The following is a 17,220-nucleotide window of genomic DNA, read 5'->3' on the forward strand; positions in this document are numbered from 1 at the left end:
TATGATGTGTATATATGATCTATATATGTGGAGGGTGGTGGGGAGAGAGGGACAGATGGAGGGAGGAGACAGAGAATCCTCCAGAAACTACCACTCATGGTTATTGTGAGTCAGGCATTGTGCTATAAGGTTTGAAAAAAGAAGTCACAAGTACAACTGATAACAACCATCTGAAATAGATACTTCTGTTCTGGAAAACCAGAAGAGAGATAAGTAGAAAGGTTTTCTAAGGTTGTGTAGCAAGGAAGGGTTAGGAGCCAGACTCTTTACCAGACTTACTAGAATTTAAGTCTGTGCTCACCTATTGTGTAGAATAGTGGGATTGTGTATGTTGCTGGTTAAAAGCACTGGAGAAATATGGTTGAATAGCCTAGGACCACAGGGCATGTCCAAGAGAAAATGGAGAATGTCTCTGACAATTCAGCTGACAGCTCATTTGCTGTCATTTTAATTTCCTTAAAAAACAAAACGAACAAACAAACAGAAAAAACCCACTCGTAATCCAAAGGCTTTTGGCAACTGGGAGAGCAAGGTAGCTAAGGTGTTGCCCTGGGTCCCTTCTTGTGGCACCATAGACCTCCTATATGTCATCATGTGTACAAGGTGGTGGTCCAGAGCTGATGAAAGTCAAATGAGTTATAGTCACAGGCTTGCTTTTATCGTATCTCTGAATTACTCACTGCTGGAATAAGTGTGGTATATACTTCTAGTTGATCATGAACAGGCCTTCCTATGAGGATGAAGCACACATACTTTCTGTGTGGTTTATGGAAAAGCCTCCAGTGCCCATGCGTTGCATGTTCACGTTGCTCCTAGTACCTCTGACAGAGTGCTGACAGACAGGTGAAAATGTGAGGGTGGCATTTCAAACAAACTCTTCTCTGCCTTTTAATCAGGGAATTTTTATTTTTATTTTTTGTAAAGGAGGTCAATTATTTTTCACTCTTGGAATCAAAGGGCATCTTTAAAGCAGCTTAGGTATAAATACTATTTATGGATTGATTTTCCATTGACATGCTTTCAAAGGCCAAATAGGTAATTTAACAATCAGAAACAAAAATACCTACAGTGTACCTTTTTTGAGTCCTTGCGCCAAGTGTAAACATTCTACATAATAGATGTATCGCTGCAGTGCCTTTCTCTGCCTACACGTCCTTGATCTGTTGGAGAGGAAAGCTACAAAAGCTCTTCTCTGCTTGCCCTAAAAACCTACAGCAGTTGAGGGGTTTGGATTGGGATTTTGATGACTGAGTTCTTTGCTTTGAGAGTGTTGATCTTTAATTGAGAATGCCTGTGTTCTGTCAGGAATATTCACGTAGATGCTGGGTACTTAAAATATAAATTCAGCGGAGAAAGTTTTAAAGGACTTGGTCATAAAAATGTTCCTGGTTTAGAGGCCAATCAACCCTAAAGGGGAAAATAAAACTATCTGATTGTTGACAGAGTATAAGGGGAGAAGAAATTCTACTTTGCAGTGTGTGTTCATCACACGTCTGGATTCAGCTATAGTGTGTACATGCCCCAGATCACAGACCAGCACCCAAATTCCAGTAAGGAAGAAGGAAGTGAGGCAGTGTTGGTTCATCAGTTGACCATGATACTTCCTGGCTGCCGTGCTCCTGTGCACTGAACAGATTTTTCAGATGTCTTTTCAAGTGAAGACAGTATAAATTAGTGGTTATGGGCTCAGACTTTAGAAAGGCCAATAAGACTTCTGCCTGAATATTAGAAAAACCATTTAATTTTCCTAAGCCAATGATGTTCGGAGTGTGGTCTATAAGCCAGCAGCTTCAACATCACATAAGCTTGTTAGACATGCAGATTTTCAGGCCCTTCATCCCACTTATTAAATCAGAACCTCTTAGAGAGTGAGGTTCAGGAATCTGTTTTTAAACAGGCTCTCCAGGTAATTTAGATGCGTTGTTGAAATTTGAAGATCACTGCTAGGCCTGTTCCCTGATCGCTGAAAAAGTAGGGAGATTTTAAAAATAACTCCTGTCCAGAAACTAGGAAACGTTAAGAATATTAATGATTAATATATCTAAGTGTGGGTGTTTATATGTCCGTATAACCACATACACATGTATTTGTGAATATATATGGCATTGAAAGGGGGGAAAAACTTCTCAAATACCAGAAGTAAAGTTACTGAAGTTATTTTATTTTTATTTATTTTTAATTTTTTAGCATCTTTATTGGAGTATAAACGCTTTACAATGTTGTGTTAGTTTCTGCTGTATAACAAAGTGAATCAGCTATATGTATACATATATCCCCATATCCCCTCCCACTTGCGTCTCCCTCCCACCCTCCCTATCCCACCCCTCTAGGAGGTCACGAAGCACCAAGCTGATCTCCCTGGGCCATGCGGCTGCTTCCCACTAGCTATCTATTTTACATTTGGTAGTGTTTATATGTCCATGCCACTTTCTCACTTCGTCTCAGCTTACCCTTCCCCCTCCTCGTGTCCTCAAGTCCATTCTCTATGTCTGTGTCTTTGTTCCTGTCCTGCCCCTAGGTTCTTCAGAACCATTTTTTTTTCTTTCTTAGATCCCATATATATGTGTTAGAATACTGTATTTGTATTTCTCTTTCTGACTTACTTCACTCTTTATGACAGACTCTAGGTCCATCCATCTCCCTATAAATAACTCAATTTCGTTTCTTTTTATGGCTGAGTAATATTCCATTGTATATATGTGCCACATCTTCTTTATCCATTCATCTGTCAGTGGACACTTAGTTTGCTTCCATGTCCTGGCTATTGTAAATAGAACTGCAGTGAACATTGTGGTACATGACTCTGTTTGAATTATGGTTTTCTCAGGGTATATGCCCAGTAGTGGGATTGCCGGGTCGTATGGTAGTTCTATTTTTAGTTTTTTAAGGAACCTCTATACTGTTCTCCATAGTGGCTGTATCAATTTACATTTCCATCAACAGTGGAAGAGAGTTCTCTTTTCTCCACACCCTCTCCAGCATTTATTGTTTCTAGATTTTTTGATGATGGCCATTCTGACTGGAGTGAGGTGATACCTCATTGTAGTTTTGATTTGCATTTCTCTAATGATTAGTAATGTTGAGCATCCATTAATGTGTTTGTTGGCAATCTGTATATCTTCTTTGGAGAAATGTCTATTTAGGTTTTCTGCCCATTTTTGGATTGGGTTGTTTGCTTTTTTGATATTGAGCTGCATGAGCTGCTTGTAAATTTTGGAGATTAATCCTTTGTCAGTGGCTTTGTTGGCAAATATTTTCTCCCATTCTGAGGGTTCTCTTTTCATCTTGTGTATGGTTTCCTTTGCTGTGCAAAAGCTTTTAAGTTTCATTAGGTCCCATTTGTTTATTTTTATTTCCATTTCTCTGGGAGGTGGGTCAAAAAGGATCTTGCTGTGATTTATGTCAAAGAGTGTTCTCCCTATGTTTTCCTCTAAGAGTTTTATAGTGTCTGGCCTTACATTTAGATCTTTAATCCATTTTGAGTTTATTTTTGTGAATGGTGTTAGGAAGTGCTCTAATTTCACTTTTATACACGTAGCTGTCCAGTTTTCCCAGTACCACTTATTGAAGAGGCTGTCTTTTCTCCACTGTATATTCTTGCCTCCTTTATCAAAGATAAGGTGACCATATGTGCATGGGTTTATCTCTGGGCTTTCTATCCTGTTCCATTGATCTATATTTCTGTTTTTGTGTCAGTACCATACTGTCTTCATTACTGTAGCTTTGTAATATAGTCTGAGGTCAGGGAGGCTGATTCCTTCAGCTCCGTTTTTCTTTCTCAAGATTGCTTTGGCAATTTGTATCTGTGTTTCCATAGAAATTGTGAATTTTTTTGTTCTAGTTCCGTGAAAAATGCCATTGGTAGTTTGATAGGGATTGCATGGAATCTGTAGATTGCTTTGGGTACTATAGTCATTTTCACAATGTTGACTCTTCCAATCCAAGAACATGGTATATATGTCCATCTGTTTCTATCATCTTTAATTTCTTTCATCACTGTCTTACAGTGTTCTGCATACAGGTCTTTTGCCTCCTTAGGTAGATTTATTCCTAGGTATTTTATTCTTTTTGTTGCAGTGGTAAATGGGAGTGTTTCCTTAATTTCTCTTTCAGATTTTTCATCATTAGTGTATAGGAACACAGATTTCTGTGCATTAGTTCTGTATCCTGCTACTTTACAAAATTCATTGATTAGCTCTAGTAGTTTTCTGGTAGCATGTTTAGGATTCTCTATGTATAGTATCATGTCATCTGCAAACAGTGACAGTTTTACTTCTTCTTTTCTGATTTGGATTCCTTTTATTTCTTTTTGTTCTCTGATTGCTGTGGCTAAAAATTCCCAAACTATGTTGAGTGATACTGGTGAGAGTGGACAACCTTGTCTTGTTCCTGATCTTATAGGAAATGGTTTCAGTTTTTCAACACTGAGAATGATTTTGGCTGTGGGTTTGTCATATATGGCCTTTACTATGTTGAGGTAAGTTCCCTTGTGCCTACTCTCTGGAGGGTTTTTATCATAAACGGGTGTTGAATTTTGTCAAACGCTTTTTCTGCATCTATTGAGATGATCATATGGTATTTATTCTTCAATTTGTTAACATGGTGTATCACATTGATTGATTTGCATATATTGAAAATCAATCCTTGCATTCCCAGGATAAACCCTACTTGATCCTGGTGTATGATCCTTTTAATGTGCTGTTGGATTCTGTTTGCTAACATTTTGTTGAGGATGTTTGCATCTATGTTCATCAGTGATATTGGCCTGTAGTTTTCTTTTTTTTGTGCCATCTTTGTCTGGTTTCAGCATCAGGGTGATGTTGGCCGCATAGAATGACTTTGGGAGTGTTCCTTCCTCTGCTGTATTTTGGAAGAGTGTGAGAACGATGGGTGTTAGCTCTTTTCTAAATATTTGATAGAATTCTCCTGTGAGGCCATTTGGTCTGGGCTTTTGTTTGTTGGAAGATATTTAATCACAGTTTTAATTTCAGTGCTTGTGATTGGTCTGTTTATATTTTCTATTTCTTCCTGGTTCAGTCTTGTAAGGTTGTGTTTTTCTAAGAATTTGTCCATTTCTTCCAGGTTGTCCATTTTATTGGCATAGAGTTGCTTGTAGTAATCTCTCGTCATCCTTTGTATTTCTGCAGTGTCAGTTGTTACGTCTCCTTTTTCATTTCTAATTCTGTTCATTTGAGTCTTCTCCCTTTTTTTCTTGATGAGTCTGGCTAATGGTTTATCAGTTTTGTTTATTTTCTCAAAGAACCAGCTTTTAGTTGTATTGATCTTTGCTATTGTTTCCTTCATTTCTTTTCATTAATTTCTTATCTGATATTTATGATTTCTTAGCTACTGCTAACTTTGGGTTTTTTTGGTTCTTCCTTCTCTAATTGCTTTAGGTGTAAGGTTAGGTTGTTTATTTGAGGTATTTCTAGTTTCTTGAGGTAGGACTGTATTGCTATAAACTTCCCTTTTAGAACTGCTTTTGCTGTATCCCATAGGTTTTGGATTGTCGTGTTTTCATTGTCATTTGTTTCTAGGTATTTTTAAATTTCCTCTTTGATTTCTTAAGTGACCTCTGGGTTATTTAGTAGCATATTGTTTAGCCTTCATGTGTTTGTATTTTTTACAGTTTTTTTTTCCTGTAAATGATATCTAGTTCTATAGCATTGGAGTCAGAAAAGATACTTGATACAATGTTAATTTTCTTAAATTTACCAAGGCTTGATTCGTGACCCAAGATATGGCTTATCCAGTAGAATGTGCCATGAGCACTTGAGAAGAAAGTATATTCTGTTGTTTTTGGATGGAATGCCCTATAAACAGCAGTTAAGTCTGTCTTGTTTAATTTGTCATTTAAAGCTTGTGTTTCCTTATTTATTTTCATTTTGGATGATCTGTCCGTTGGTGAAAGTAGGGTGTTAAAGTCCCCTACTATAGTTGTGTTACTGTCGATTTCCCCTTTTATGGCTGTTAGCATTGGCCTTATGTATTGAGGTGCTCTTATGTTGGGTGAATAAATATTTACAATTGTTATATCTTCTACTTGGATTGATCCCTTGATCATTATGTAGTGTCCTTCTTTGTCTCTTGTCATAGTCTTTATTTTAAAGTCTGTTTTGTCTCATATGAGCATTGCTACTCCAGCTTTCCATTTGCATGGAATATCTTTTTCCATCCCCTCACTTTCAGTCTGTTTGTGTCCCTAGGTCTAAAGTGGGTCTCTTGTAGATAGCATATATACGGGTCTTGTTTTTGTATCCATTCAGCCAGTCTGTGTCTTTTGGTTGGAGCATTTAATCCATTTACATTTAAGGTAGTTATCAATATGTATGTTCCTATTACCATTTTCTTAATTGTTTTTGGTTTGTTTTTGTAGGTCTTTTCCTTCTCTTGTGTTTCCTGCTTAGAGAAGTTCCTTTAGCATTTGTTGTAAAGCCGGCTTGGTGGTGCTAAATTTTCTTAACTTTTACTTATCTGTAAAGGTTTTAATTTCTCCATGGAATCTGAAAGAGATCCTTGCTGGGTAATCTTGTTTGCAGTTTTTTCCCTTTCATCACTTTAAGTATGTTCTGCCACACCCTTCTGGCTTGCAGACTTTCTGGTGAAAGATCAGCTGTTAACCTTATGGGGATTCCCTTGTATATTATTTGTTGCTTTTCCTTTGCTGCTTTTAATATTTTTTCCTTGTATTTAATTTTCGATAGTTGGATTAATATGTGTCTTGGTGTGCTTCTCCTTGGACTTATCCTGTATAGGACTCTCTGCCCCTCCTGGACTTGATTATTTTCTTTCCATGTTAGGGAAGTTTCCAACTATAATATCTTCAAACATTTTCTCAGACCCTTTCATTTTCTCTTCTTATTCTGGGGCCCTATAATTCAAATGTTGTTGCGTTTAGTGTTTTCCTAGAGGTTTCTGAGACTGTCCTCAATTCTTTTCATTCTGTTTTCTTTATTGTGCTCTGTGGTAGTTATTTCCACTATTTTATCTTCCAGATCACTTATCCGTTCTTCTGCCTCAGTTATTCTGCTATTGATCCCTTCTAGAGAATTTTTAATTTCATTTAGTGTGTTGTTCTTCATTCTTTGCTCTTTAGTTCTTCTAGGTCTTTGTTAAACTTTTCTTGTGTTTTCTCCATTCTGTTTCCAAGATTTTGGATCATCTTTACTGTCATTATTCTGAATTCTTTTTCAGGTAGACTGCCTATTTCCTCTTCATTTGTTTGATCTTCTGGCTTTTTACCTTGTTTCTTCATCTGCTGCATATTTCTCTATCTTCTCATTTTGTTTAACTTACTGTGTTTGGGGTCTCCTTCTCACAGGCTGCATGTTCATAATTCCCGTTGTTTTTGATGTCTGCCCCCAGTGTGTAAGGTTGGTTCAGTGGGTTGAGTAGGCTTCCTGGTGGAGGGAAGTGGTGCGTATGTTCTGGTGGGTGGGGCTGGATCTTGTCTTTCTGCTGGGCAGGGCCACGTCCAGTGGTGTGTTTTGGCGTGTCTGTGAACTCATTATGATTTTAGGCAGCCTCTCTGCTAATGGATGGGGTTGTGTTCCTGTCTTGCTGGTTGTTTGGCATGGGGCATCCCTCACTGGAGTTTGCTGGCTGTTGGGTGTAGCTGGGTCTTAGTGTTAGGATGGAGATCTCTGGGAGATCTCTCGCTGATCAATGTTACGTGGGGCCAGGAGGTCTCTGGTGGTCCCGTATCCTGAACTAAGCTCTCCCACCTCAGAGGCACAGGCCTGACACCCGGCCAGAGCACCAAGACCCTGTCAGCCACACGGCTCAGAAGAAAAGGGAGAAAAAAAGAAAACTAATAATAATAATAAGTTTTAAAAAAAGTATTAAAATAAAAAAATTCGAAAGTTATAATAATTAAATAAAAAGAAGAGAGCAACCAAACCATTAAAGAAATCCACCAATGATAACAAGCACAAAAAACTATAGTAAGATAAACATAGAAATCTGTTCTGTTGTTAGATAAACGTATGAACATGGGTAAATCTCAGAAACAGTATGAGCGAAAGGAGCCAAACACCACAAAAATACTTATTTTATGTTTTAATTTATATGACATTATGTAAGAGAACTAATGGATGATGATAGAAATCAGATCAGTACTTGCTTCTGATGGTAGATTACCCGGGAAAGGTACATGAGGGAAATTTCTGGGGTAACGCAAATGTTCTGTGCCTTAATTCGTAAGGACTGATTGAATGGCACCTTCACTAAGCACTTCACTATATGTAAATTATGTATGTAAAAGTGCATGAAAGAAAGAATTTTTAAACTTCCATTTATTGAGTACGTTGTCAAAAGTACTATTCTTATTTTAAAATTTATTTTATGGAAGTAGAGTTGATTTACAATGTGTTCATTTCTACTGTAAAGCTAAGTGATTCAGTTATACATATATATATATATATATATACATTCTTTTTCATATTCTCTTCCATTGTGGTCTGTCACAGGATATTGAATACAGTTTCCTGTGCTGTACAGTAGGACCTTGTTTAAAAGTACTATTCTTTATGTATGTGGGCTCATTTAATCCTTGAACAACTCTGGGGTTGGTATTAGAATAATAATACTAATTTACCTAATTTACAGGTATGGAACTGATAGTGATAAAAGTAAGGTAACTGGCTCCGAATCGTACTGCTTGGTCACAGAAGCTGAATTACAGAGTAGGTCCATTTCACATATCTTAACCCTCATGTTACACTTTTGTCATAAGTTCCCTTGGTTCCATTTTAATTCAAGATCAACTGTGAGGCAACAGTCCCCGGGAAGAGGCTTCCAGGATGGGCAGTGAGGGACAGAGGTTATTAAATGGATGAATTAGGTATTTTCCCAGTAACTTTGGTGGTGGGGTGTGGATAAAAAGTTAGTAGCAAATATTACTACTGCCTTCAGGGATCATTGCTTTAAAGCATTCGGACACAGGTCTGTTTTCTCAATGTGATCCTTCTTGATTATAGAATATAAAATAAATAGTAGTATGAGAACTGTAAAGCATGCAGTTTAGAAAACACTGTGTGATGACCGGCAGAGGTGATATCATCTAGTAAAAAGCACTAGAAAGAGATTGCCTGGGTTCAAGTGTAGGCTTCTCCACTTTCTGGCAAGTCATTGAACTGCTTCCAGCCTCAGTTTCTTCCTTTGTGCGATGGGAATGATTCTCATGCCTATTAGATATAAAGTGAGGATTAAGTGAAATTATGCTTGTAAAGTGCTAGCATATGCTGGTTCCCTACAATTCCTGTGTGAATGTTAAGCTGCCATTTTGGAGCAGAGATTATAAGAGCGAGATTTTATGAGCGATGACATTCCTAAGCAAGAGAATAGCATTATATTCCACCTATGTGGCCTCTGAGTCACTGTGTATATCTATGCCTTCACTTAACTTTAGCTGAAAGCAAAATGCTGTCATTTCTTAAAAACCGTATCAGTTTCATTGTAAGAATTTGGAAACTGTCAAAGAAGTTGACCCTGTTTCCAAAAAAAAAATCATTTAATTAATATGCAGGAAATTGTATTGAGAAAAAACTGTCATTTAATGTAGATGTTACATTTTATCTGTCCAGAGTGATTGAAAGCCAGCCTGAAACTATTTAGCATGTTTAACCGATATCAGCAAGGTTAATTGTCTGGGTAATGGTGAAGAGCTGAATTCCTTTATGCGCCTCTATACTTTGCAGTACTGTCGTAACAGTTTTCATGAGACTTGGGCATAAGCTTTTATTTAATTGTTGTTGGTTTTTTTTTTTTTTTTTTTTGCGGTATGCGGGCCTCTCACTGTTGTGGCCTCTCCCGTTGTGGAGCACAGGCTCAGTGGCCATGGCTCACGGGCCCAGCCGCTCCACGGCATGTGGGGTCTTCCTGGACCGGGATAGGAACCCGTGTCCCCTGCATCGGCAGGCGGATTCTCAACCACTGCGCCACCAGGGAAGCCCTAGTTGTGTTTTTTAAAGTCTCAGTTTATGTAGTAAAATTTAAAAATCAGGGATGGTACACATATGTGCACGCTAACAGTGCTTTTCCTGTGAAGTGCAAGTTAGTCTACTACCAACCTGCTATGTAAGGTAGAAAAATCTCTGAACACCTCCAAAAAGGTTATGAAAGGGAAATTAAAAGCTGCTTTTGAGGCTAATTTTTGTCACTGTTTCTGATTGTTACCACTAAGTGTAGTAGTAATGGGTAGTGAGGGTCAGAACCCTTTTGATATTGTTGGGGTGTGTAGGGGCATGTGTGTGGTATGTCTGTTTCCTCCTTTGGAGTCTTATCAGTAAATTCTTATGCTGTTTTTGTTTTTAAATTGAAGGATAGTTGATTTACAATGTTACATTAGTTTCAGGTGTACAGCAAAGTGATTCAGTTATACATACAGCTCTCTTTTTCCTCATGCGGGTTTTATGCAAGTGTTAGTATTTGCATGGGTCATTTCTGCACTCGTCTGTTTCATTTGGATGTGGAAATGATGCTTGTATTTTTTGTGTCTCCCAGTACATCAGCAGGACAGTGGCTGACTTATCAAGTCTTAGGATGGCTCTTCTCTTAAGGTCTTTCTCAGCTCTCACTGAATTTACCCTGAAACTCATCATGCATTGACATTTCGTCTCAGATAATAAATATCTTAGTGTCAAACATTAAAGCATCAGCAGAACCGCTGTGTGAAAAGAGAAGACTCTTGCTGTGGAATCCAAAGTGTCACTTTCCACAGCTGGCTTGGTTTGTTTCTTTATTCACCTAATGTATGGTGAGAAACTGTCATGAGCTAGGGGCTGTGCCAGGGTTGCTACTTATTATCTGCATGACACCTGTCCACTCTTGGATTTCAGTTTCCTGGTGTGTGAGATGGGAATTTGGGTCAAATAAGCCTAGATTTCAGCAAGTATTGTTGCATTTAATTTCAAATAAGCTTGTAATTAATGTTAATACAGCAACATTCTCTGGACACGTTTGACAGTTACCTGTAAGGATCAATTCAGACATGGAATATGAAGGTCCAAGGAGATTGAGCTAAAGAAATTATAAAAATTCTATGTAAGACTTCTTGATGAATTGTAGCACTTACTCTACACCGTGAGATTTCAGAGTACCATTCAGAATGCCTCATTTGGGATATTATCTAATTGTTCCCTCTGTATATTCTAGAGGTCTTTTTTGTTTTCTTTCTACCTTCAGTAATAGCTCTTGAGAGACTATCTCATTATACAGATTGGGAAACTGAGGAACAGAGAGGTCAAGTAATTTTCTTAAAACCAGACGGGTAGGGTAAGAAACTTTCTTTGGGTTGGGCTCTTAAAATGCCTGTAATGAGCCCAGCTCTATTCACATTATTTTTTACCCTGCGGTAAAGCATACCTACTTACTAAAAGAAACCTGCTTTAATGTTCTTTGATGCTTTTAATGCTTCTGAAGGTGGCAGCACCCTTTTTGCCCTTAGTTTTCTAATTCAAACAGCTACCATTTTAGGAATAGTCTCCTTTTGACAGTTACTGGAGAGAAGATTTGTGTTTCTCCCCTTGAGTATTGTTTTCAGGTCTGTTTGTTTAGTTGGGTTGAATTTTACCCAAGGCCTTTGAAACGAACAAAATTTGAGTTGTTCCTGTGTTCCAGTCTTGTATAGCTTTAGGTCTTATTTGCCAGGTTCAAACATCCTCCCTCCCTCCCCCCTGCATTACCACCATCAATAATGATGACAAAATGGCCATTTGAAATTTCCCTGCAATTTGACGTATGTTAGTTTCATAACTAGGAAAATCTAACATCAGTTAAAAATCTGAACACTACAATTCACATCTAGAAGTGGTCTCCTCAGAAAGGTTTTCTCTTCAACTTGCTTATTGTTTCCCCTTTGCTTTGCTGCTAAACCCATCCGCACGCTGCTATTTCTTTTTCATGACACTTTTAGATGTTCATACCAGCATTTTCCTCAGATTCAGCCAGAATTACAGAGTTGATGTATGCCCATCCCATATATTTGTTGTGAGGATCAAATGGGAGTTTGAAAACTACCACCCCATTGCCTGAGAACTGTCCACACTTTCCCATTCCCTTCCCATTCCATTCTGACTTTTTACATCATCTCCTTCACTATTTCCCTTCCCTCTCCCCAACCCCAGCCTTTCCACAAGCTACAGTGACCCTCTCCCTTTGTCCAAAAACATTCCATGTTCTTTTAAATCACCACTACTTTGCTCCTGCTGGTCCTTTTGCCATCCCTATGCGTGCCCCACCCCAACAAATTTTTTGAAAAATTCCTCATCTTTTAAGATCCAGTTCACTGAAAGCCTTCTGAGACTCCATTGAGCCATATGTTAATTCTTCCCTTTTGACTTCATTGCTTTTTTTTTTTTTCAAACCTGCACTGTAACTCTTACTATGAAGAGAGGTTATTATAATTGTTTGTATAAGTCACTGTCCTCAGTAGAAAGCAAGCTCTTTAAGACAGACATTTCTATTTTTTTTTTTTTTAATGAATGTATCTTCTATTTCCCAGCTCTGCCTGGAACATAGCAGGTACCCAACAGACATTGGAAAGGGGAAAATATGCTTAAATATATTGCAGAATGGATTTAATTTAGAAATAAGTCATTTTCTCTTGGTTTATTGATGCTTTTTGGATTTTAAAATTCTTTTATTTTGGGTGGCTGTTTTTTATTTTGGTTTTGGTTTCTGTTTGCTTGTCCTTATGTTTCTTTCTATATAATCTATTTTAGAGGTCTTCTATCCTTATTTTCCTCCTGGCTACAATATCTATTGTTATTATCTTTTTTTCCCCTCTGCAGCACTGTGCTTTCCAGACTTTATTAAGTCCTCAACACTCTGACTAGGCAGGGTTAGCACACATCTAGCACATGTGCTACCTTCCACCTTTCCTGTGCCCTTGGCAGACATCAGTAGTCAATCCCAGCTCAAGAGTCCTAGAATCTTCCCAACACATCACTCCAGAAATGTCATGTGATCGAAGAATGATGTCAGAAAATTAGTGACCACAACAAATGGATTATATTTCTGTTTCTAGGGAATGGAGCTCTTAGAGAATAAGAAGTATCTCTTGTAAAATAAGTATTTTTTATTAATGAAAGGTTTGAAAAATAAAGTATAAATCTCTTAGGCCACAGAAAAGAGAAATTTAGTAGAAATAAAGAGTCAGATATAGTAGATCACTTCAGGAATCCTTGATCCCATTAAAAGGATAGCCAGAGGGAGAACTTCAAGATGGCAGAAGAGTAAGACGTGGAGATCACCTTCCTCCCCACAGATACATCAGAATTACACCTACATGTGGAACACCTCCTACAGAACACCTACTGAATGTTGGCAGAACACCTCAGACTTCCCGAAAGGCAAGAAACTTCCAACGTACCTGGGTAGGGCAAAAGAAAAAAGAAAAAACAGAGACAAAAGAATAGGGACGGGACCTGCACCACTGAGAGAGAGCTGTGAAGAAGGAAAAGTCTCCACACACTAGGAAGCCCCTTCACTGGGGGAGATAGGGGATGGTGAAGGGACGCTTCTGAGCCACGGAGGAGAGCGCAGCAATAAGGGTGCAGAGGGCAAAGCAGAGAGATTCCCGCACAGAGGATCAGTGCTGACCAGCACTCACCAGCCCGAGAGGCTTGTCTGCTCACCCGCTGGGGCGGGCGGGGCTGAGAGCTGAGGCTCAGGCTTCGGAGGTCAGACCCAGGGAGATGACTGGGGTTGGCTGCGTGAACACAGCCTGAAGGGGGCTAGTGCACCATAGCTAGCCAGGAGGGAGTCCAGGAAAAGCTCTGGAACTGCCCAAGAGGCAAGAGAGCATTGTTTCGGAGTGGAGGAGAAGGGATTCAGAGCACCACCTAAACGAGCTCCAGAGACAGGCGCGAGCTGTGGCTATAAGCACAGGCCCCAGAGATGGTCATGAGATGCTAAGGCTGCAACTGCAGCCACCAAAAAGCCTGTGTGGAAGCACAGGTCACTATCCACACCTCCCCTCCCGGGAGCCTGTGCAGCCCACCACTGCCAGGGACCCATGATCCAGGGACAGCTTCCCCGGGAGAACACATGGAGCACCTCAGGCTGTTGCAACATCATGCTGGCCTCTGCTTCTGCAGGCTCGCCCGGCATTCCGTACCCCTCGCTCCCCCCGGCCTGAGTGAGCCACAGCCCCCAATCAGCCGCTCCTTTAACCCCGTCCTGTCTGAGTGAAAAACAGACGCCCTCACGCAACCTGCATGCAGACACAGGGCCAAATCCAGGAGCTGTACGAACAAAGAAGAGAAAGGGAAATCTCTCCCAGCAGACTCAGGAGCAGCGGATTAAATCTCCACAATCAACTTGATGTACCCTGCATCTGTGGAATACCTGAACAGACAACGAATCATCCAAAACTGAGGCAATGAAAGTTGGGAACAACAATATATATATATTTTTCCTCTTTCTCCTTTTATGAGTGTGAATGTATATGCTTTTTTGTGTGATTTTGTCTTGTAGCTTTGCTTTTACCATTTGACATAGGGTTCTGTCTGTCCATTTCTTTTATTACTTTTTAATTTTTTTATTTTTAATAATTATTTTTTCTTTTTTATTTTAATAACTGTATTTTATTTTTTCTTTCTTTCTTTTTTTTCTCACTTTTCTGCTGAGCCATGTGGCTGACAGGGTCTTGGTGCTCAGGCTGGGTGTCAGGCCTGTGCCTCTGAGATGGGAGAGCCAAGTTTAGGACACTGGTCCACCAGAGAACTCCTGGCTCCATGTAATGTCCACTGGCAAAAGCTCTGCCAGAGATCTCCATCTTAACGCTAAGACCCAGCTCTGCTCAATGACCAGCAAGCTACAGTGCTGGACACGCTATGCCAAACAACTAGCAAGACAGGAACACAACCCCACCCATTAGCAGAGAGGCTGCCTAAAATCATAATCAGTTCACAGACACCCCCAAACACACCACCGGACTCAGTCCTGCCCACCAGAAAGACGAGATTGAGCCTCATCCACCAGAACACAGGCACTAGTCCCCTCCACCAGGAAGCCTACACAACCCACTGAACCAACCTTAGCCACTGGGGGCAGACACCAAAAAAAATGGGAACTAAGAACCTGCGGCCTGCGAAAAGGATACGCCAAACACAGTAAGTTAAGCAAAATGAGAAGACAGAGAAACACACAGCAGATGAAGGAGCAAGGTAAAAACCCAGAAGACCAAACAAATGAAGAAGAAATAGGCAGTCTACCTGAAAAAGAATTCAGAATAATGATAGTAAAGATGATCCAAAATCTTGGAAATAGAATAGAGAAAATACAAGAAACGTTTAACAAGGACCTAGAAGAACTAAAGAGCAAACAAACAGTGATGAACAACACAGTAAATGAAATTAAAAATTCTCTGGAGGGAATCAATAGCAGAATAACAGAGGCAGAAGAATGGATAAGTGACCTGGAAAATAAAATAGTGGAAATAACTACGGCACAGCAGAATAAAGAAAAAAGAATGAAAAGAATTGAGGACAGTTTCAGAGGCCCCTGGGATAACATTAAATGCACCATTATTCGAATTATAGGGGTCCCAGAAGAAGAAGAGAAAAAGAAAAGGACTGAGAAAATATTTGAAGTGATTATAGTTGAATACTTCCCTAATATGGGAAAGGAAATAGTTAATCAAGTACAGGAAGTGCAGCGAGTCCCATACAGAATAAATCCAAGGAGAAACATGCCAAGACACATATTAATCAAACTATCAAAATTAAATACAAAGAAAAATATTAAAAACAGCAAGGGGAAAACAACAAATAACATACAAGGGAATCCCCATAAGGTTAACAGCTGATCTTTCAGCTTTGAAACTCTGCAAGCCAGAGGGAGTGGCAGGACATGTTTAAAGTGATGAAGGGCAAAAACCTACAACCAAAATTACTCTACCCAGCAAGGATCTCATTCAGATTCGACGGAGAAATTAAAACCTTTACAGATAAGTAAAAGTTAAGAAAATTTAGCACCACCAAGCCAGCTCTACAACAAATGCTAAAGGAACTTCTCTAGGTAGGAAACACAAGAGAAGGAAAAGACCTACAAAAACAAACCCAGGGCTTCCCTGGTGGCGCAGTGGTTGAGAGTCCGCCTGCCGATGCAGGGGACACGGGTTCGTGCCGAGGTCCCACCCAGAAGATCCCATGTACCATGGAGCGGCTGGGCCCGTGAGCCATGGCCACTGAGCCTGCGCATCTCGAGCCTGTGCTCCGCAACGGGAGAGGCCACACAGTGAGAGGCCTGCATACTGCAAAAAAAAAAAAAAAAAAAAAAAGATACCTAGAAACAAATGACAATGGAAACATGACGACCCAAAACCTATGGGTTGCAGCAAAATCAGTTCTAAGAGGGAAGTTTATAGCAATACAATCTTACCTCAACAAACCTTACCTTATCTCAACAAAAGAAACATCTCAAATAAACAACCTAACCTTACAGCTAAAGCAGTTAGAGAAGGGAGAACGTGAAAACCCTGAACTTACCAGAAGGAAAGAAATCATAAAGATCAGATCAGAAATAAATGAAAAAGAAATGAAGGAAACAATAGCAAAGATCAGTAACACTAAAAGCTGGTTCTTTGAGAAGATAAACAAAGTTTTAAACCATTAGCCAAACTCATCAAGAAAAAACAGGAGAAGACTCAAATCAATAGAATTGGAAATGAAAAAGGAGAAGTAAAAACTGACACTGAAGAAATACAAGGGATCATGAGAGATTACTACAAGCAACTATATGCGAACAAAATGGACACCCTGGAAGAAATGCACAAATTCTTAGAAAACCACAACCTTCCAAGACTGAACCAGGAAGAAATAGAAAATATAAACAGACAAATCACAAGCACTGAAATTGGGACTGTGATTAAAAATCTTCCAACAAATAAAAGCCCAGGAACAGATGGCTTCACAGGCGAATTCTATCAAACATTTAGAGAAGAGCTAACACCTATCCTTCTCAAACTCTTCCAAAATATAGCAGGGGGAGGAACACTCCCAAACTCATTCTACAAGGCCACCATCACCCTGATACCAAAGCCAGACCAGGATGTCACAAAGAAAGAAAACTACAGGCCAATATCACTGATGAACATAGATGCAAACATCCTCAATAAAATATTAGCACACAGAATCCAACAGCATATTAAAAGGATAAAAAAAACAAAAAAGAAAAGAAAGCACACCGTGATCTAGTGGGGTTTATCCCAGGAAT

At 39.4% G+C, this 17,220-nt stretch overlaps 1 protein-coding gene across 1 annotated transcript in view; it reads left to right on the forward strand.

The window, feature by feature from the left end:
* The window catches only part of SGCD (sarcoglycan delta), a 618,034-nt gene that overhangs the window by 854 nt on the left and 599,960 nt on the right, over positions 1-17,220 (forward strand). The window lies entirely within an intron of this gene.

The sequence above is a fragment of the Globicephala melas genome, chromosome 3, assembly GCF_963455315.2.
Source record: "Globicephala melas chromosome 3, mGloMel1.2, whole genome shotgun sequence".
NCBI classification, from domain to species: domain Eukaryota; kingdom Metazoa; phylum Chordata; class Mammalia; order Artiodactyla; family Delphinidae; genus Globicephala; species Globicephala melas.